This window comes from Lichenostomus cassidix, chromosome 7 (genome assembly GCF_008360975.1).
Source record: "Lichenostomus cassidix isolate B80296 chromosome 7, HeHo_3.0, whole genome shotgun sequence".
Classification (NCBI taxonomy): domain Eukaryota; kingdom Metazoa; phylum Chordata; class Aves; order Passeriformes; family Meliphagidae; genus Lichenostomus; species Lichenostomus cassidix.
Window position 1 is genome coordinate 5,787,353 of NC_139488.1, and position 21,618 is coordinate 5,808,970.

At 39.0% G+C, this 21,618-nt stretch overlaps 1 long non-coding RNA gene across 1 annotated transcript; it reads right to left on the reverse strand.

Annotated features, from left to right (window-relative positions):
* Positions 1 to 2,228: 2,228 nt before the first annotated feature.
* On the reverse strand, positions 2,229 to 14,700 carry LOC146434427 (uncharacterized). The gene is made up of 3 exons (XR_014853378.1): positions 14,416 to 14,700; positions 4,586 to 4,643; positions 2,229 to 4,166 (listed from the first exon to the last, which is right to left on the reverse strand). It is a non-coding gene; the product is annotated as an uncharacterized LOC146434427 (long non-coding RNA).
* Between the last annotated feature and the right edge of the window lie 6,918 nt (positions 14,701 to 21,618).

Genomic DNA, 21,618 nt, shown 5'->3' on the forward strand with positions numbered 1-21,618 from the left:
ACCTGTTACATTTCTATAAAATGTGACAGTAATTAATACTAATTAATCATAATGAACAAAACCTGTTACAGGTCTATAAAATGTGATAGTATGAATATGAAGTAATACTAACAAAACTCAATAGATTTCTATAAAATGTAGTAGTAATTAATAGTAAGAAATAGTTCTATAAAATAGTAAGAAATATTTCTATAAAATATCTCTGAACTATTTCTATAAAATGTAACAACTATGATATTACAATAGTAATTGATACCAATTAATACCAATTAATAGTAGAAAGATAAACCATTACATTTCTATAAAATGTAACAGTAATTAATACTAACAAACAACAATCATTACATGTCTGTAAAATCTGAGCTTACAAGTGGCTAATACTAATTAATATTAACAAAAAAATTGATTTCTATATGATAGAAATATAAAAATATATATACTATATATAATATATAGTATATATGTTATATATAATTAATATATCATATATAATATATAGTGTATATATATTATATAATTATTAATATATTGTATATAATTAATATATATAATATATAGTATTTATATTGTATATTATATATATATTGTATATAATTATTATATTATATATAATATATATATACTATTATATATTGCATTTCTACAAAATGCAACAGTAAACAATAGTAATAGTAAAAATATTACTACATTTCTATAAAATATACCAATAATTATACTAATCAATATTAAGAACAATCATTACATTCTATAAATAGAACTATACTTTTACAACAATTAATAAATAAAAATAATTAAATTTTAATAAAAATATTATATATTGTATATTATATATTATTAAAATATTAACAATAAAAACATTGCTAATAAGATAGAATTAGTCTAGTGCAAGTAACTGGACCTGTGGTGTTTATACCAAGTAGCAAACAAAGCCCAGTTCCAATTTTGCCTTAGTGTGGTTTTGTCTGAGGGTCAGTATTTAAATTCTGCCCCTCTCTGGGTATGAACAGTGAGTTATCCCTGTCTCATGGGGACAAACCCAGCCTGTGCAGAGCTCATCAGCACACTGTGCTCTGCATGGTCACTGATTATTCAAAGGTGTTTGTGGAAAATAAGTCTAAAGTTCAGCTTTGCTGGATGATCACTCTTTCTGCACCATTTAAGCACATCATCTCATTCCTAAGTGGTGCTGATTACAACAATTCATGGGCAACCACAGTCATTTTGTGAATGGAAGGGCAGGAGAAGTGTGACCCTGTCACAAAACAAAGCCCATGCTACAGTGAGCCCTGCTAACATGGGCTAAAGGCTCCGGGGAGCCTTTTTCTGTGTGTGATTAAATGCCTCTCATTGGTATAATGCCTTCACATTTAAACAGCTTAATTTTTAAATCAGCAGCTAATTGTGTAATTGTGGTATTTCTGTTCCCTGTGCTGAATCAGGGTCTCCTGGCTAATGGTTCTGTGAAAATAAAATTGCCTGAAAGCATGCACAGCACTCTGTTTTGTGATGCCAGTGTGGGGCTGGGAGCTGAGCCCTGGAGCAGGTACATGGTGTTGGACTTGGCAAATACACCTACACCTGCTGGGGCTAGTTCACTTTGCATTCCAAGGAGGCCAGTGCTCATGACATCCCCAGTTATTGTAATAATAGCTGCAAGTTCCCCACACCCCTTTCTTAACGACTGTCCTTGTCACCTATTGTCCTGCCTTCCCTACTCCACATAGTCCTAGCCACGCCCCCAGTTTTCCCTATTGGTTCCTGTACCCTAACCCCACGTGGCCCTGGCCACTCCCTCGGGTTTCCCCTATTGGTTCTGTACCCTAACTCCGCCCCTGTACCTCCCCTGTACCCAGAGGTCACTGGGCCTGTGCTGTCCCTGCCCCTCTCTGTTTCCCTATAAACCCCACCCTCCGCCATCTTGCTGTCTATGCTCCACGTGTGTTTATGCTCCACATGTGCTGGCATGTGGGCCCGCCCTCAGGCATCTCTGCCTCGGGGGTCGTTGGCCTCTGCTGCACCATGCGAATAAACATCTTCCATGGACACAACGCAGACCCTCCTCGCCTCCTTTATCACCGCGGTGTGGAACGACGGACCAGAGCTAGCCTTATGGCTCCGGTGAGAGTGCAGTGTCCAGCCCTGGGACAGAGGGTTTGGAGCACTGAGGTGCTGAACCGGGCTGGGTAGAGAAGCTCTAGGGTAAAGTCTGCTGTAACATCCTCCCCCAGTGTGGTCCCAAATCAGCTCCTTTGCAGGGGGTTTTTCTGGGAAGCTGCACTGTTGCTGTCAAAGGAAGGTCAATCCCTGATGAACAAACTGGTAGGACTCTCCTAATAAAGACACACCCAAAGGATTTTAAATAAGCAGGCAAGTCTCAGTGTTCTTTTATGTGTCTTCCCATTTCACTAGAACTCAAGGCACCTGCTAAATCCATGTAATGTGAGTCAAATTGGTATAAATGCCTGTCAGAGCGCTAACAACAAGGATGCTAAGAAAAAACAGCTAGATGTTACCAATTAAATGCAGCAGTAGGTTTGGGAGAAACAGCTGGATTTGTACAATCAACCTGTTTGTGCTTTGCTTCTTCATACACAAGCTCCAGATATGAATAAAACACAAGTAATTACAGGCAATTTCAGGTAAACTTTAATTATTTCACTTCACCCAAATGGGGCTTGGCACACAATTTCCAAATGCAACCACAGTCTGCTGTGAAACTGCACTGCCCCAGGCTGTTGGCTCTGCTAAAGGCAGAGGAAAGGGTGGGAGAAAAACGTGAAGTCAGGCCAGCAGAAAGATTTCCTGTGTCACCTGTGCCTGTTCCATCTCATCTCCACCTCAGCCTGCTCCCAGGGAGGGTTGCATGGCACATCCACGTGCACAGCTCCTGCTTTGTGCCCAAAGATGCTACACAGCAACACACTGGGTACTCACAGCACCGTGGGGAGATCCCAGGATCTGTGGTATAACACTTTGCTCTCCACACAGCACGACCTAGGCTGCATCTGAGATGCACCAGCAGAGCACTGCAAAGCCACAGCAACTGAAACCACAGCATACAACAAAAAACCCTCATGCAGTGCAGATCTAAAGCCATTTCCAGCATCACAGGTTTGTACAGGACTCACAGCTACCCTTTTATTACTTTTTTTTTTTTTAAAGATGTTTGTCTTTGGGCAATCAGAAGCTTTTTATTAATATCAAGTTTAAATTTATTCATCTATCCATTTATTTCTGTACCAGTATTTCAACCCAAATACTTACTTCCTTATCTTGGTATTTTCTTCACTGATGCAATTGGAAGATATTCTTGTAGTTCCTTGACTTTTAATTTTGTTGATCTAAACAAGCCTAGCAAAGCCATTTGAACATCTTTAACAGAGATACTGTCCTTCCTCTAATCACAGTAGCAGCTCTTTTGTTATCCAGTCCAATAAAGTGCTATATATAGTTTCAAGGGGACTGCTAACACTGCTCTAAATGAAAGCATACCAATGGCTTTTACAGGGTTTTTTTTTTTTTTATTATGCCAGAAAACACCATGCCTGGTACATGAAAAGTGCACTGGTTTTCTCTTGGCAGTGGCAAATATGTGGGTCATAGCCACAGTAAACCAAAAGTACTCCCAGGCCTTTCTTTTTTAAATTTTTTCTCTTCTGTAGCTTCCAAATTATGAGCTGCAGTTCTTGTCCCCTGAGACATGAATTGATGCAGTGCATCTTGTGATAGCAGGATCCAAAGTATATTCCCCTGCATAATTAAGTGCATCTTATTTTTGTTGTACCTGTTGAAAGGCATTTAGTTCCCTGTTTGTACAGACAGTGCAAACTTCTATATTAGCATCAGTCAAAAATTTAAAACACAAAGGATTTTCCCCACACATTAGTGAATATTTTAATCAGTATTTAACTCCAGATCTCCTCTTCCTATCCCCTACCCTAATTCACTTCTGCCTCTGAGTGCTATTAAAAACTCATAGGGGGACAAAGCCCGAGCAGACAGACTTCAAATGAGCACTTTAGGGCCTTACTTTGAGAGGAAACCTTTGTCCTTTCAGTATGCACACATTGAGAGGAAATATTAAAATCCATGGTTCTCTAAGCCACTGCTTTGCTCCACTGCTTCACCTTCCCATCCTGTTATACAAGAGCCACTGCCCTCCATTGCTGTTGGGAGATTTAAATTGGGAGCTCTCTGGCCCGTGGGTTGTTACCTTTCTGCACCATACTTTCACAGTTTTTAGCCCCAAGAAGCCAATGACCTTGACTGGATGTAAAAAACACACCTTATACAAATTACTCATTAAGTATTTTGAGAGTCTGGCATCACACAAATCCATTCACCTACACAGAAAATATCTCCAGCTCAAGGCAAATTGTCTAAACTTCTTGCATGATACTCTGCCTTATTTATGAATATTTCAGCATCTAACCTGCTCTGTGTCTACTACACCTTCTGTTTCTTACCATTTTTAAGCACAAATCAGTAACTTCAAAAGCAAAGAATGCTGCCCTGAGTGGCCACCTGACAAAATGTGGAATCTACGGAAAAGACTCCAAAAAAATTGCTGACTTTATGTTCCTACCTTATTATATGATATCAGACACCACCACTCCCATAACTTTTACTAAACTGGAAACAGACTGGCATACAAAGGAAAATAATCGCTAAAAGCTTAAGAAATATAATTTTTCATGTTGGCTGCCTCTGTGTTTTTAAGGTTTCCAAAAACTGAACCAAAGTGTCTAAGATTTAAATACCAACTTGAGCTGTCAAAAATCACTACAGATGTAGAGAAATTATTTTTCATGTAACAGACTCTAATTCCTGTCTCTCTCTGGGCTTTGGACACAAAACTGGCTGACAACTCACACTGCTGTTATATGAAAACATCACTGTCAAAACCACAGATAACTCAAACACTTTTCTACTACATTTTTTTTTAAAAAGACTTTTTAAAAGCTCCAAAAAAATCACAAATATGAGAAAAACAATGGTTTGACATTATTTCTTTTTCCAAGTTTAAAGTATGTATCAAGTAAAGGCATTAGAAACAGATATTGCACTATTTCATGAAGCCAGGAAAAGATAAAGACTTGCAATTTAATGTCATTATATAGACACACTTCTATAATATTGTCATCATCTACTACTTGCAACCATGAAACCAATCAAAAAACTTTACCTTAAAATAAGTAGCATTTTATACTGGAAACAAACTGAATACACATGGCAACCCTGAGCACGATTTTAAATAATCCCAATATATATGGCACTGCAATTAATAACATGCTGAGTGTAAAAGCTCTTGGTATCTTCTTTCTCCTGTTATGGTTTAACATGTCTGAAGGATTCTCTTACAAATGTCCAAATTCTCTTTTAATGTCCACAGGAGCAAATGGGCTTTTCAATCCCATGGGCTTCCCAGGGTGAAGGTGTTGACATTGCCATAGTGCTTAATGTCATTGTACCTTAAATCCCAAGTGAGTAAATGGCATCATTGTCTAGAGACTAGTAACCAATTAAGGTTAGGAAGGCATAACCACGGAAGCAATATAGGGAAGATCTTTACCTCTAGATTTTCAGAACTTGGATGACATCTACTACTCAGAATATATGAAACATTGCAAAATATCACTGCTCAATGGAAAGAAAAAAAAAGAGGGAGAGGGACAAAGCAGGATTTGAGCTTAATTCTTGGATACTTCTGAAGGACAAATAAATGTCTGCAAGTATGATGCAGATGCAGGTGGCATAACAGGCTTGGGGCTTTTATAGCATATTGGAGACTTTCATTTTGGGGTAGAAATGGTCACATTGCAAGGCTTTCAGCATAACTGCAACACCTTCCTACAATTTAATTACATCCTTTATTCAGACCACAGAAAGTTTCCACAATGGAAAAGTACAGACAACTGGAGGGAAAGAAACCTCACTAAAACACTACTGAACAAAACACAGATACAGAAGGACAGCAAAGGTTCTTTGTCCTGATAATTATGTTTCTGACAGTCCTTTATGTGATTTCCTACATCAAGAGGACCCACTGACACAAATAAGTATTTCCAAGGTTTGTTTTGCAGTTTTCCTTGCTAGAAATGTTCTGCAAGGGACAGATAATGTACAGGATGTGGAGGAAAAGTGTTCTTTGCCTCATGCTGTTGGCTTCTCATCCACTACATGGTGTTTGCTGATTTGATCACACAGTGTTTTCTAAGGGGAAATTAGTTTGACCAAACTTCTAATAGGAAGGGTTCAGAATGTAATTAAGATCAGTCTAGAACAGCTCAATACCATCTTCAGTCTTAGAGAGGACAATATCTTGGACATCCAGGTTCCTCTTATCCCTGCATCCATCAAGCTACTGGCAATTTTCGAACTAATGTCAAACTAGAATTGCTGAGGGATTTTTCTATTCTTAATATTTTACCCCTTAGTGTTTCCACTAGCAACATGTAGAGATGGGAACTATAGGTGATCCTGTAAAGTACTTTTAGAGTAAGACCATAGTGACATGTATTTCACACTCAATTACTGATGCATTAGAGAATGAAAAATATTAGAGGCAGAAGGCACCGATAAGAAGACAATCTGTTTAGCTGAACTGAGTGTGCAATCTGGAAATTTCATCTGAGTTTAAATGTCTTTGGCATTAAAGGCAGTTATCTGACCTCAGCACTTTTGGTTTTCTTATGATTGCTATCTTGAGAAAAAAAAAAAGCTGAAATCTACAAATTACCCAAAGAAAGACCAAACATTAACACAGCCTTTACTAAACTCAGTAACATCACCAGCCTAGCAATGCCTGTTCATTCTCAGCCAGCGCAGCACCAAACCCTCAATCCAAACCCACCTGATACTCAGCACTGCTGCTTGCAGCAATTTCCACATCCAGTTTCCTGGGTGGTTTTTTAATCATCTTACAATTTTACATGAAATTACAGGTGGATAGTGGAATGGAAAAACACAACACCTTTCTACCAACATGTGCCAGATTTTTCAAAACTCAAAGTAAGGATGAGAGCCATTCCAGTAAAACTAATAAAGGCAGCAGAGATTCCCTCACTTCCCCATCACCAGTGCACACCAGTCTGCCTTGGAGTCACATGAGGCACCAGCCCTGTGCTTCCCATGTTCTCAGCACAAACTGCAAGCCAAGAGCTTTTCATTCCCTCGGGAGTGTCTGAAGCTCTCTGCTGCACAGGCATCTATCTTGTGGCAGTTGAATATTATTTGAAGTTATCTCTTTATTTGTCTTATCTGCCTCCTCTTCACAGGAGAATTGAGCTGCTTTCCATGTGGGGCCAAAGGCTGCATGGATTGAGTGAAATCACAGCAGGAAACCTCAAGGGTCTTTTTGGGACAGGTCATGTCATTCCAGAACCCTGTGTGGAAAAGGATCCAAGCAATTCCTCCAACTGCTTCTGCACCATAGAGCAATTACCACCTTCCTACCAACTTAAGACCTGATGAACAAAAGGATTTCCAGTCTGTCCCCAAGATGTTGAATATACATAGGCAGCCATTCCAAATATTATGACATTAAACAACCTCCTCTATTCTGCATAATAAAACCAAATTGCTACAATTGTGTCATCAAATGGCTCATGCAGAGAGGATGAAGAATTGGAGCAGCCCATAGATTTTTCTCAGGTTCTGTCAGCAGCACATGTCTGCCTGCAACAAGGAATACCTATATCCATATGCTTCCTGTCAGCCTGAGTGACAAATGCAGCACAGTCCTCATGCTCCCAGCTAACAGAGGGAGTCAATGATACATAAAGCCCCTCTTTGTTCCGATCCATGGATAGAAGGCATCGCACCGACAGAGACAAATGGGATGGCTGCCTGCTGGTCGGGGAGAGTCAGCCACTGCAGCTGGGAGCTGACTCAGAAAAAACACAGCTTTATTTTATGTTTATGGGGTTGAACCCAAGCTAAATGTGTTTGTAAATGACTGGAGCCCAGTTGTGGCTTGGCTCCCATCCCGTGCTGCAAGCTGTGCCTGCTCTCTCTGGGCACACCAGTGCCACAAGATCCCAATCCACGTGGAAGTGGTGCCTCCCCTCGTCACCTCCTCTGAGTCAGCCACTGAGGGGGAGCAAAGGCATCCCAGGTGTTTGCTGTCACAAGCCAGCAGCAAACTGCAAACTCCCAAAATGACTGGAGGGACCTGAGACTAGGCCAGTTCAAGATTCCTCTATCTTTGCAATGATCTGCCACTGGTGTAGGACTTCCCTGCCACTGTGTCAAAATTTGTCTTCTAAGTGGCAATGCCAAAAAGATTATCATTTTTGCGAGGCTCAGCTTCCTAAATTGCAGTGCAGGGAAACAAAAGTTCACACTAAAGTAAGGTCTCTCCCTTTTGCTCCTCCTTGCTTGGTCTAGTCCCTTCTACTTCCCACATTCTAGCAGAGGAACAGTCCAAGTTCCCATAGAAATATATGGTGATCTCAGTAAAACATTTTACACAAATAAGCATATCTGAGGAAATTAATATAATTGGGCTCATCCCCAGACAAAAGGTGGAGCTGATGTCTCTTGACTCCTTTAACTGATGAAAACACACAGCTCCTGAAGGGAATTATGAGCCATAGAATTATGTCTCACAGACCTGTCTCACAGCAGTGGCCAGAAGGTCCTGCTGGTGACACCTGATGTGTTTGGCTGACTTGGGAGTCTGGGTTAGGTCTCAGGTTCCATTTTATGCTTTTTAGTTGGCTAAACTTAAGCCTTATTAAACCAAACAAAACATTAGGCTTTTAAGCTCATACACCCTGTTCATCACTGAACCACTGTTTGTGATGTGTTTTACTGTTAAGTAATACACAAACCTGCAATTTCAGAAATAAAATGCGACAACTCTCAGGCAACTGTGGCAGCAGTGATCATTCTAGAACAACACCACTGAAACACGAGATGCTGTTGGCTGTTATTACTGGGCCTGTTTCCATAAAGCTCCTATAAAATCCATATGCACAGTAACTATTTGCAAGTGAAAACAGTGGCTGATGTGTGCAATTGTTTATTCTGAATACAGAACAGACATCTGCATGAGCAAACTGATGTGCATGCAAATTTCCTCCAAAACTCACAGAGACAGTTTTGAGCCAAAGCCACAAATGCTTTTTGGAATATTCCTGTTGATTTCAGGGATTTTGCCCACAGATGTTATTTCCACACCATTGACTTTACTCTTCTGCTCTTAAATATCAAGAAGAACCTTAAGTTTTCTTTTACTTACAGCACAGTTAAACTGATATTGAGTCAAACCAAGCCCAAATACTCTAAGAAGGGATAATCTCCAGAAGTAAGTTTGATAGTCACTAAATATTAAAGCATGAATCATACTGCTATTTATCTTCTACTGCTGTGGATATTTGCAAGCAAAAATCGGGGATTTCTTCTATTTATTTACCTATTTTCCCCTTCAGGAAGCCTGTTTAATGAGGAAAAACCTCCAAGCTCTTAAAACCCATGTGTATATGTTAAAGCTTTTCAGTAAAGAAAACTCTTCATAAAGCTCAAACATGTCTCTCAGTTATATTTTGCTGTAGCTGCTAAGGGATCAAAATAACTAAGCGTAAAAATAAAATATGCTGAAAAGCTTTTGAATTCTGTAATTGCGTTCGTGTTGCAATGGGAGTTTTTTGTTTAAATTGGAAGGTTCTCAACAATTGGAAAGCTACCAGGTTGCCCTCAGGCAGAAAAATACCACCAGCTCTCTAATATCGTGCAAAGAACCAAGGGACATTTGGTGCATGTTGGTACCATACATTTGCTATTTCTATAGAAGGTTTTGGACCCTTCATCTGACATTCTGTGAGCACGGGGGCATCTTCAAATCCTCCCAGTCACCACAGGGTAGCCCCATCTGTGTGCACCACATCCAAATTACTGGTCAGGCCTCAGACAGGAATGGAAAGTGGCAAACAAGCAGCAGTGACCTCCAGCACTTCAGGCGGGATCAGCAACTTGTTTTGCTTTGCCAAAATCTCTCAGGATTCCTCATGAAAAATTAAAGTTCCTATTCCTTTGGTTTAAGCTGCCACACTTGAATAAGATGAGTTGTTGTTCTTGGTTTGCTGATTGATAAGGTTTGAAGCACGTTTACTTTGCATTCTGTTTTGTGTAAGCTGGCAATGGGCTAGAAGAAATAATTTATATATGAGATGAATTTGTATAGATTAGCCAAGGGCCTACTGACTGAGAATACAGCAATGGCTAAATATTTAAATGAATTAAGCAGCAAAGAAAGATAAATATTCTTGAAAAGAACACATTTAGTAGGCCACTGAAGTATAACTAGGAATAAATAAAAACAAGCAAAGAAAAAGCTTAAAAACACAGAGGAAAGGCATAGCAGTATAATGAGGCAAACAAAAAAAAGTTTGTATGTTTTTATTTATACCTCTCCCATCATTAAGTGTAAGTTTAGAACCTCAAAAATATAATGCATTAAATACAAAACATTAGATGAATGGGTTGGATTAATGACCCTAGCTGGTGTATATTACGGTTTTCAACTGGCAGCTTGGGGCACATCTTGTCTCTCTGCCTCTGTTATCCATGTTAAAATAACTGCTTTATATTCCTATCACTGCCTGTAGGCAAACATACATCTCCATTTATATATGCACATCTATATGTACACATAGGGAAGGAATATGTAGTGTAGCCACCCCTTAGCTTGGAAAAGCAAAAATCTTGGCATAGATTCCTGTCTGCCTCCCAGTTCTAACAATTTAGGAGGGGGGAAGGTATTGCTCTCGTACTGAATAAACCATCACCATAAAAAATGTTCAGGCACAATTCTTCTAGTCTTTCCCATAAGCTCTGCACTGCTTTTGGTGAGTTTTTTCCCCTCTTTCCTTAATGGAGAACAGAGGATCACCAGGCAACATGACACAGCCAGTGGTCAATCTCTGTAGCATCTAAATACTTCCCCCAGTATTGCTTTCAAACTTTCCTAAATAAAAAGAAAAATCTACTTCTCAATTTTCCACTTCTGGGTGAAAGTAAGTTTGAAACAATAGGAAAGGGCTAAAAAGTTGAAAGAAATATTAAGGAGCAGTGAAAAATATATATTTCTACAGTAAGCATTTAATGGGATTTTTAGACAGACATGTTAAAAGTATACTGTGGGAGTAAGAAGCATCTCTTAAGTCTTTCAGAACATTTGTATTTTACTGGCATAAGTTCTTGTCTCTGCTAATTATGGAGGTCTGGGTGAGGTAATTAAATTAAGTGGGAAAAATAGGGTTAGGGTTGTTATTTTAATTATTTGAGTAATGCATACTTTGTACAATTTACCCTTTAAAAAATACAGTCTAAAATCTCTAGAGAACAGACTAATAGCTCTGAATAATCCTAGAGAGAGCTTGACTTCATATTAATTGATCTGCTAAATCACAAAGTGGTTATTTCCTGCATGCATTTAAAAACAGATAGCAGTATCTTAATCACTACTTTTAATCTTTAAATTCTTTTTTTAAGTAGTAAAGACTGCAGTTCTATGTGGTTTATGTCTTGCTGCTTGTAAAAGTTATTAGATTCCCTCTCAGAAAAGTCTGGTTTGTTTTCTTTGTTTTGTGTAAGTATACTTTAAAACATACTAAAATATCAAAGAGAATTTGCAGTTTTATATAACTTTAGAAAACTTGTAAGTATTTAAAATAATTCCATTGTTCTCATAAAATCATAATATTTCCATCTCAAGTCCTCATTATGTGGAACACATCCGCTCTATTTAATACAACATATTTACCTTATTTTGAATAAGAACAAACCAAATTTCTATCATGGAGAGCCAGCTAAACTAGAAAACATTTCAAGTAAAATGGCTCTCTGCTCTGGGCATGGCCTGAAAAAAAATTCTCTATTCATTACTGCTGCTGCTGTTATTCTTTGTGTTAAATTCTTTGTGTTAAATTTGTGAAGACATGGCAGAAATACTCCTGGCCCAAAATGAGTTCTGGAAACCATAATTTTATCCTGCACATTGGCTCATAATGTTCAATCCCATCTTTGGTTCACCTGCTATTTTGACCTTATCCAATGAATTTCTCAGGTTATAATTTTCTAAGTAATTTACTGACAGAGGAAGTTAAAATAGTTATTTGACCTTTCTGTATTAAGTGAATTTAAATTTAAGTATGAGCAATTACTGCAGTATTTAAATTTTCTTCCTTCCCTCACTGATTTCTCCCCTCCCCTTCAGTGTGTTTATTAGCACTGGTTAATTCTGGCTTGTGTCAGAAGTAAATTTTTAAATTTCAAAAATCAGCATAAAGAATTTTTTGAGCTGATGCTGTGAGGTGAATTTTACAAGCAAGCATCATTAAGATTTCAGTCTTATTTCAGGGAAAGACAGTTTCACAGACTGCAAGGAAGAAGAGATTATTCTACAGATTAAATACAAAGCCCAGAAGTATACATGATGACAACTGCAAGAAAGCTAATATATTTTCAGTCTCTGCAAAACATTAGTTTTTCTCAGCTGAGTAATGGAGTGAGAAGTTATGGGGTTTATACTACATATGTTTTCAAAGCCATAAAAAGCCAACCACATTTCTCTTCACTAACACTGCCACAGTGTACCAGAACACTTCCCATTGAGATGGAGCCCAGTCAATAAAAAAGGTAACTATGGCATTCAAATCAATGTGTGGAATTTCAGCCATAAATGGAATTCCAAACCCACATTTTTAAGAGTTTCATAGAAGTGGCTATTATCCCAGCCTTTAGGGGGCAAGGCAGGTTACACACTTGGAACAGAAAAATCCTGGATCTACTGTTGATGACAAACCGACCAAGCATGCAACAATGTTCAAAGGAAGTTCATTATTATTGACTCAAAAAGACAGAGACAGACAAGGAAATCACATTCTTCAATTCCTCATCTCACCTAAGAGCACTAAAACCCAAAGAACTTGTCTGCTTCATCTGTGTGCCATCAGCCACAACAACAACAATCGATTACAAGTTTTACTGACAGCTGAAGTGCTGCTAAACCTCCATCTCCCATCACCTCTTTATGAAATGGATCAGACAAGTCAGACTGGAAGCCTTTAAAGATATTAGCTGGAAATCAAAATGGAAAGGAATGTTTTCCTGACATAGTTATTCTCACTTTTTGACACTTTTACGTTAGAAATAAATAGTATGGTTCTTCTCTTACAGGGTACCTGGCAGATTAAGATTAACTCTTTTGGAAAACCACAGCTAAACTCAAACCCAGCTAATTCACACCTAGTTCTTTTTTAAACCAGTAAAATCAATTTGATCCTTTGTGGGCAATAAACTGTTCCCATCTTCCTGGAACAACATCCACCTAAGCACCTCTAAGAAAATGATAAATATAATTTTCACTGTGGTTTTAACACACACTTTATGGTTTAGTTAGGTGTGTCCTTCTTTAAAAAGAGCTACAATCTGCTTCTGTAAAATCTGGCAGCTCAGTGCACTGCCATGGACCAAAACTCTGTTGACCTGAAAATAAGAATCAAAACTATGTGTTACAAAGTACAGGAAGCCAGTGTTGTTTCTAAGCAATCGGAGTAAATCCTTCCCAGAGTCCACTGACTGGAGAGTCAATGGTTGGGCTTTTGAACTTCTCAAGGAAAACTGTGGTGTGACCATATCACAGAACAAACTATTGCTGTTCTGAAGATGAGACAGCTGCACACTTTTGGCAAATTCACTGCCCATTCTACACTGACAGTGGACTCGTGGCTGACACTCCACAGGGTGGCAAGCATCAGCTTCCTATTATTTCCTGGGATACCTTTCTATATCCTTGCTTCACATGCATAGCAGGTGCTGCTTATTACATTAGAGCTGGTTAGCAAACTATCCACAGGTGCCTTCTCCAATCAGTCACACATTCTCTGCTTCATTCTTTAACAAAGTTGATTTCGCTTGTTTAGGGGCACAGCTGTAACTTATTTAGGTTTAGGTTGCTCACAGCTTTTTCTTATCTTACAATTCCACCTCTTTGCTTTTCAACCACAAATGCTGAACACAAAAACTACAAGCAATGGCTATTACAGTTTTACAGTTTTCATTGTGAAAATTTCTATTTTAAATGCCATTCATTTCTACTACTTTTTCTTTTGGAAGTTAATAGTGCTCTAGAAACAGATCTTTTTGTTTCTTATAACTTTACAGTCGTTGTAATTGTCACACATGTCCTTTGGATTTATTCTTTCACCTTAGTCTTTGCATTTTGGACACACATTTTGCATTTGCTGCCCCATAACTTGCATCATTCTTCTTTTACACACACAACATTTTTCTATTGCCTCTTTCTTTTCACCCTAACTTTCACACCTTGCACAAATAACATTTATGTCCAAAATACAGTTTTCTTCTGCTGACATTTGAGCCCCCATTGCTACATTCCCAGCCACTCACCTGGGGTCAGGCATCTCTTTTCTTTCTTAATTCATCCAGACCTCAGGCTCTCGGTCCGCCTGTTTGCTTGGCTGAGCTCCACCGGCTGCCCTCTGGTCTGCAGTCTCAACCTTCCTCACATCAGGGTCACCATTTGACGGTGAACTCATAGCTAACACTCCACACAGTACCAGACATAAGCTCCTACTGCTTCCTGGTACCCCTTTTTATAACCTTTGTTCACATGCATAACAGGTGTTCCTCATTACATTACCGTTAGTAAACTACCCACAGGTGCTTTTCTAATTAGTCATACACATCAGCATTCACTGCTCCATTCTCTAACAAAGTTGGTTATTTCTCTTTTTTAGGGGCAGAGCTGTGACTTTTTTAGGTTTAGGTTGCTCGCAGCTTTTTCTTATCTTACCACACTACATCAATAACAAACCCCACAGACCTCTCAGTAAAATGCTCTGTGGTGGAATTTCTCATAAAATAAGGAAAACAATTCTCCTTTGCAGTTTCTAAAACCAGCATGGTACATTATGCAAAACTGCCTATTGAATTGTTGCTGTTCAACACTGGAAAATGCTAGATATTTTTGGTATTTCCACTGAGTTACAGTACTTGTGACAAGAAACCAAGACATATGATCCAGACCCTTCCTTAACTAGAAAATTGCTTAGACTTCTTAGATCCAGAAGGTAGCAGTGAGGCAACCAAGTCTGCCTAAGCCAACCAAATCTGCAACACTTTGTTTAGAAATTTAGATTACATTGAGGTTTTTTCAGTGATGTTTTTTAGGTTGTTTGAAAGGCGCAGCTCCTGTATTCTCTGAAGGAATGTTCTGAAGCATCTTTCATATTGCTGCCATGATTTTGCTCTGGTGGCATTTTTAGGAAAACAACTGGTCTTTAAGCAAAGGGAATTAAGACAAAGAATTACTCAATGCCACTGTCTGAAGCTGCATTCAAAGGGAAGTGCTAATTTTTCTAAGTTGATTGTTACATTTATTTGCTTTTCCTATTTCTATTTTCATATATGAACTTCTCTGTTTAGAAACCTGCTTCTCCTAGAAGGTTATTTTACCTCACTGTTGATGTTTATCAATAAATGCTTAAAAGAATCAGCTGCTTTTTAAGCTACTAACAGCAAACTGGTGGGAAAGGCAGTGAGGTGCAGTGAAGCCCTGCATTCTGTGTGATGATAAAAGCAAACTGATCCATTCAAAAGCAATGGAGAGGAAACAAAATGGAACACTACAATATACCAAGTGTCATCACCATAATGTTAACATTACACACACTCTCTTGACATGCCTGATGTGGAGGCCACATTTTCTTCTAAGTACTTAGAGGTATTTTCTGTCCACTCATGTACAAAATTCTACTTCAAGTTAAGCTCTTTACATAGTATGTAAAATAAAAATTGCCCTAGAAAATACTACGAATTTTCCATGTAATTTGAATGTTTTCCAGTTCTGGCAATGTGGAGCTAACTTTTCTCCAAACATTGTTTGTTACATCCATCCTACCAAGAACACATTTTTGATTCACATCAACTTTAGATAAATTACTGGTTTAATTTTTTTTTCTTCCTCAGTTGTTTAGGTTCCAGCTGAAAAAGCATCACTTTTTTATCACTGTGTTTAAGTAAGTATCCCTTGCTATCTTTAGGACATTTAAACTGCTTAGAGGCAGGGAAGAAAATACCTGGGTTTTAGTTTTTTGATTGTTTTTTGGAGGTATCTGCCTGTACAAATAAAAAATTCTGCAGGAGTCAGGAATCGGCATTTACAGTAGTAGAGATTTCATCACAAAACAACCCCAAAATAACAACCCATGAAGTAATCTTCCACTCCTGGTACATTTGGCAATTCAAAAGCACCAGGAAATTACCTCAGCTATCCAGTAAAATTATTTTTGATGTGGGGAAGGTCACAACTAGCAGAAGGCTCCCAAAGCCTTCCTTCCTTGATCATTAGCTGCTCTATTTTCCTATCTTGCTCATCAGTAGCTATTTTCACTTTTGCATCTCTCAGCTCAGTTTTCTCACACCAAGTACACTCAATAAGATGGAATCATACCCAGCAGCTTCTGATCAGTGCCAAACCCCCTCAATTTACTGCTGCAATCATCCTTTGTGTGAGAGAGAGATACACCCTGCTACTTATTCCAGATCATCTGGAGTGCCTCCCCCATGCCAAATCCACGCATTTCTTAGGAATTCCTTTATGGGAAGGAGCTGTGAAACCTCTGAGCCCATGCAATTTCTCCACTTCTGGAATTCTTTCAGGTTATTGCTCCCTGAATTGTTTGAATGCTAATAGATCAAATTGCTCTTACCTTGTCACAAGATCCCCTAATATTCTCAAAGGAAAGGAAAGAGAGGCAGATAAAAATGATTCTCTAAACAAATATTTTATAGTCTTAACAAAAAATGGTGAGAATGGACCTGAGTTACCAAATTTTAGGGACTATAATGCACTTGATGACATGGCCAAACTTCTTGGGTCTTGACTTCAAAATGCAGATTTGTACATCTGCAAACTGGGTGCAAAAAGAGGTAACATGAGGACTTATTTACTATTTTTCTGCTTCCTAGTTTTAGGTTCTTACGGAGCTTATATCTGTCTAAATATCTATCCAAACAAGCAGGCAGTCATTCAAGTACTCTCTAATTACTTGTGAAAGTTGAAATAAATAATGTGCTCTAACCTTCCACTTTCCAGTTTTCCAAATCTATAAAGCATGGCACAAAACCAGTGCCTGAGGGTGTCATGAGGGGAGCTGCACACACTGAGAGTTAGGCAAGTATTTGCTTTCCAGGAAGGGAAGGTATGAACTGAAAATAAGAAAAAAAAATCAATTTCTGTCCAGAACTGCAGCTATTAAATGCTGCAGATGTTGTGGTACCCTACAGCTGCTCTTGCCTCAGGGCCTTTCAGAGCTACCTGAATGTCTGGGCCATGCACATCAAGATGACTTTGCACACTTTGCACATCCCACGGGAGCCTCAGCTCTGGAAATAGCACACTCACTTTTCCTCAGTGCAGGGTTCACTACAGAATTACTCACATTCCAAGAATCCTGAATACACTGCAACAAAGTAGGACTTGTCCTCTGGCACTCACATGAGTTCTTCCCAAGTTAATAGATAAGAACATGATACAGAAAGTCACATTTCAAGGTTAGTCTCATGCTGTAAGTGTCTTGCTGATGAGAGTGGGCTCCGTGGCCAGGTCAGGAGACACTGACAGCCAGGGCAATGAGTTGTAACATCAAGAAAATGAGCAACACAAATGCTAATAAAATCTTACTTCTGTTCTGCTACTAAACAGCTTTATGAAAAAATCCTGTAAAGGTTAACAGATCATGATCTTTTAAGAGAATCATAAAATATCTAAAAAAATCTGCTGGTTAAAAGCAGATTAGTTATACATAGGTATGTGTATTATACACACGTAGCATAATGTTTACATTGGATTTAATATGTACATATTTATAAAATAAACTAACTGCAGGAACATAAATTATCAAAGCCATCATTTTACAGTCCACATAATCTTAAAACAATTTCCCACTTTAGACCCAGTTTTAAAAGGAAAAACAAGAGGATGGAAGTCTTTTTGGCCATTAATCCCTCCTTGGAAGATAAACTACCAATCAATATTTTTAACAGCCTGTCCTGTTATTGCACACCCAGTCACTGCTCTAATTGTGGGCAGGAGCAAAGCGCTTGAGCCTCGTCGAGCTTCAACCTACTCAGGAATCCTATTTTTAAAAAGTCATACAGAAAAATGTAATCTCTCCTTTACCTCCTGTTTTGTAAAATCACTGTCAAAACACTGAATAACAGAGTTAAGTACTCCCCATAAGACCATGGAATAATGATCTTAGGAAATTTTAATATTATGGTTGCATTTAACTTTCACATCCATCCTGTCAGACTTTTACAGGAAGGAATGTGACCATGAATTAGCACGAAATCCAGAGTGGTCTTCAGTGCCATCATCATCCTCAGTAGGTAGCTCACAACAGTGAGCACACCTAAACAGCTGAGGTGTGCTGCATGTCCCAGGACTTTCCCAATTCCTGCCTCCCTCTCAGACAAATGCTGGGTGTCTGAAGAGGCAAGCAAGCCACCAAGCACATGACAGCCTTAAGGTAAACAATCACTATGCAGCTGACAATCAAATGCCTTATTTCAAGCCCCTAAAGAATGTTCCACCAGCAAAACAGTAAGTATAGGAACCAAAATTATTTAGCAAGTGGAAAAGAGATTCTATCCCAAATTTCTGGTGCTGTTACTATGGTGAATACCAGTGCCTACCGACAGAGGCAAGAGAAGACATACCTTATTTTCCACAAAATCAGGGATAATATGAAGACTGATAATAACATAAGACTGATCAATCCCTCATGCATGTTGTGCTATGACTAAGCTCTTGATAAAAGGTTCTAGAAATTCCGTGAGAATTGTATTTTAAAGTGAAATTGGTTACAGAATAGCTGAAGCACCAGCCAAAGCTTCCCTATTGTTTTCCCGTGCCTGTTTTGCAGACAGCCTTGGAGAGGTCAGTTTCTGATAAAACCGTAGAAGACAGGAGAGTTAATGACTCACATCTGCGATTTTAAATTATTCAGTTACCACTTGAGCACTAACCACAGGCGCAATAAACAGCAGCTAATACGAGTCATGCATGTTTCATAAAGGGAAACTGTACACTCTGGAGTATATTACATCCAGCTCTGAAAAGACTAACAGTGTTTTCAACATCATTTAGGACCAGTTCTTCCTACTGTTACTTTAACTTTCTGCAGTGATACCTCTCATTGATTTGAACTGGAGTTTTATTCAGGTACAGGACATAGACAGCAACCTATTAAAAAATATTTTCCTTTAAAGTCATATAGACAGAGGGAAATCTGTTATGAATGGGTTGGCTCAGTTTCCCTATGGCTCATGCAACCCTCCTTTGCAGGGGCTGCAGAGAACAGCTGTAGCCACATGTGCTTCATAGCCTGCTGAGACATCCAAAAGACTGAATACTCTCCAAAAGCTAGACACATTCATGAGGAAGAGGGTGGTGTCCCCACATTACAGTGACTGCACACTGCAATGAAAGCCTTTCCCTGCTGGATGCAGTGAGATGCTCACCCAATGTTTGCACCCTTCAGCAGGGATCTTCTCATGTTGTCAGCAGAGACTGAACATGACCAAAGTACCTTTTTCCACTGTCTGGAAAGGAGTCTAGCATAGAAATACTGGACACCCAAAAAAAGGGAAGAAATCAGGAAGTACTGGAAGGAACATTAGAAATACACTTCTAGGCAACCTCCTGGCAGCTACCAATCTTAAGAGCCTGGGCCCCTCACATACCATTACCTTCTTTAATTCAGTTATAACTGAGAAAACCTGAGCAGATCTCACGCCAATTGTTACTCAGTTACACAGGAGAACTTTCTGGTGAGCTTACCTGCAGTGAAATCTCTCCTGTTACAATTGGCAGTATTATTAATAGCAAAGCTTGTGAGACAGAGAATAGCAAAGCAAAAAAAGTGGGAATAAAAGATAAAGCTCAGACATCCACAGAAGTGTTTGGCATGAAGTAACAATCTGCTAAAGAATAATTGTAGACAAAAAGAAAATTTTACTTTAAACAAGTGCATCATGAAAACCTCTGGAAGATGGAGAGAGGCACTGCTAGAGGACAGCCACAGGCTGTTAACTCCTGTTCTTATCTGGACCTGGCAAAGTCCATATTTGCATAACTCTGCTACACTGAGACTGCAGCTCACTGAGCTGTTTGCCACCTCCTAACACTTCTCATCTTTTTCTTGTGTAATTGGTTCCCTACCCTTGACTTGGGGACACGGTACCATGTAACAACATTCTGCCAGCAGAATATTTGTTCCTCTAAGGGATTAATGGCACTACTCTCTATAAAAACGTCTCTATTGAACCAATACGGCTGCTCTTATAGCTCAATTACAGAGCAGTCATCCAGGAATTGAAGATGACTTCTGAGGCAGGAGAACTCATGTCCCTCCAGAAATGATACCTTTTCTCCAGCTGTGAAGCCATGACCCCTCAGGATCCAAGTCATTAAAAGAGCCTGACTATCACAGGATCTGCCATCTGATTACTGCACTCTGTCTTCAAAAGAGCTCTTCATTCACAAAGGTATTAGCGGGGAGTTAAAAGTGCCATCAATTTCTCTCTGCTATTTCTTAGATAGCTGTTTCCTCTCTTCCAGCTAATAAGGTTAAAGAAGGAGAGACTGTCAGTGAAGCCTGAGTAAATTAAAAGTGAAACTTCTCAGTCATCGTTATTCCTAGGTTTCTGACAGATTCACCATCTCCTTTTTGAGGTTTCACTTTAAATGAATGACACTGAAGTTTTAGAGTAATAACACACTTAATACACTCACCCTAACATTTCTCCCAAACAAATGCCTATAAATATCCATGAAAGAGGCAATTTTTGATAAAGAAATGTGCTGCTTTTATAGTCAGATCCTCAAAGACTCCAGCAAGGGGCACTATTCTAGAAACCCCTATAGTTTTCCTATATGCTAGTTCCTCATGGAAGAATGCACATAGTGTTCCAACACAACCATTTATAACTTAGGCAGGTTCACCAATGACAAACAGCAAAGTCCCTGTTTTTAGCTTATTTGTGTGATGATCCACGCGTCTGTCCAGAACCAAGGTCCCTACAGAAGCACTGGCACAGGGAGTGGAGATGCAGAACACCCCTGTGCCAGAACATTCCATTCCTTCACCTCCCCGGCTGGTTCTCAAGTAAATGAGAGGTCCACAGGGACAAAAAGAAGCAAATCCTCATTTTCCTAACTCCAACCATAAAGACAGAGGCATCCACAAGGCAATCAACACACAGTATTATGGTTTATAATTAAATTCACTGTTAAGCTCCTCCTCTGTTCAAAAGGTACATGTCTGTCTTCAAAGTATCATAAACTCCTGCTGGCTTTAAATTCTTTACATGCACCTAAACCACACTTTTCCTATGGGTTTCAGGGGTTCCAGTCTATACAGTGAAACAATGACTGAAAGAATACTCATATGTGGCTTGGTTTTTGGTTCTTCTGAAGAGCTGAAAAACCTGTTTAATAGCTTTGAGTTTGGAATCCTGATGGCTCCATCCCAAATATGCAGAACAGAATTTTTCCCAAGATTTCTCTGATGGAATTAGAACTCA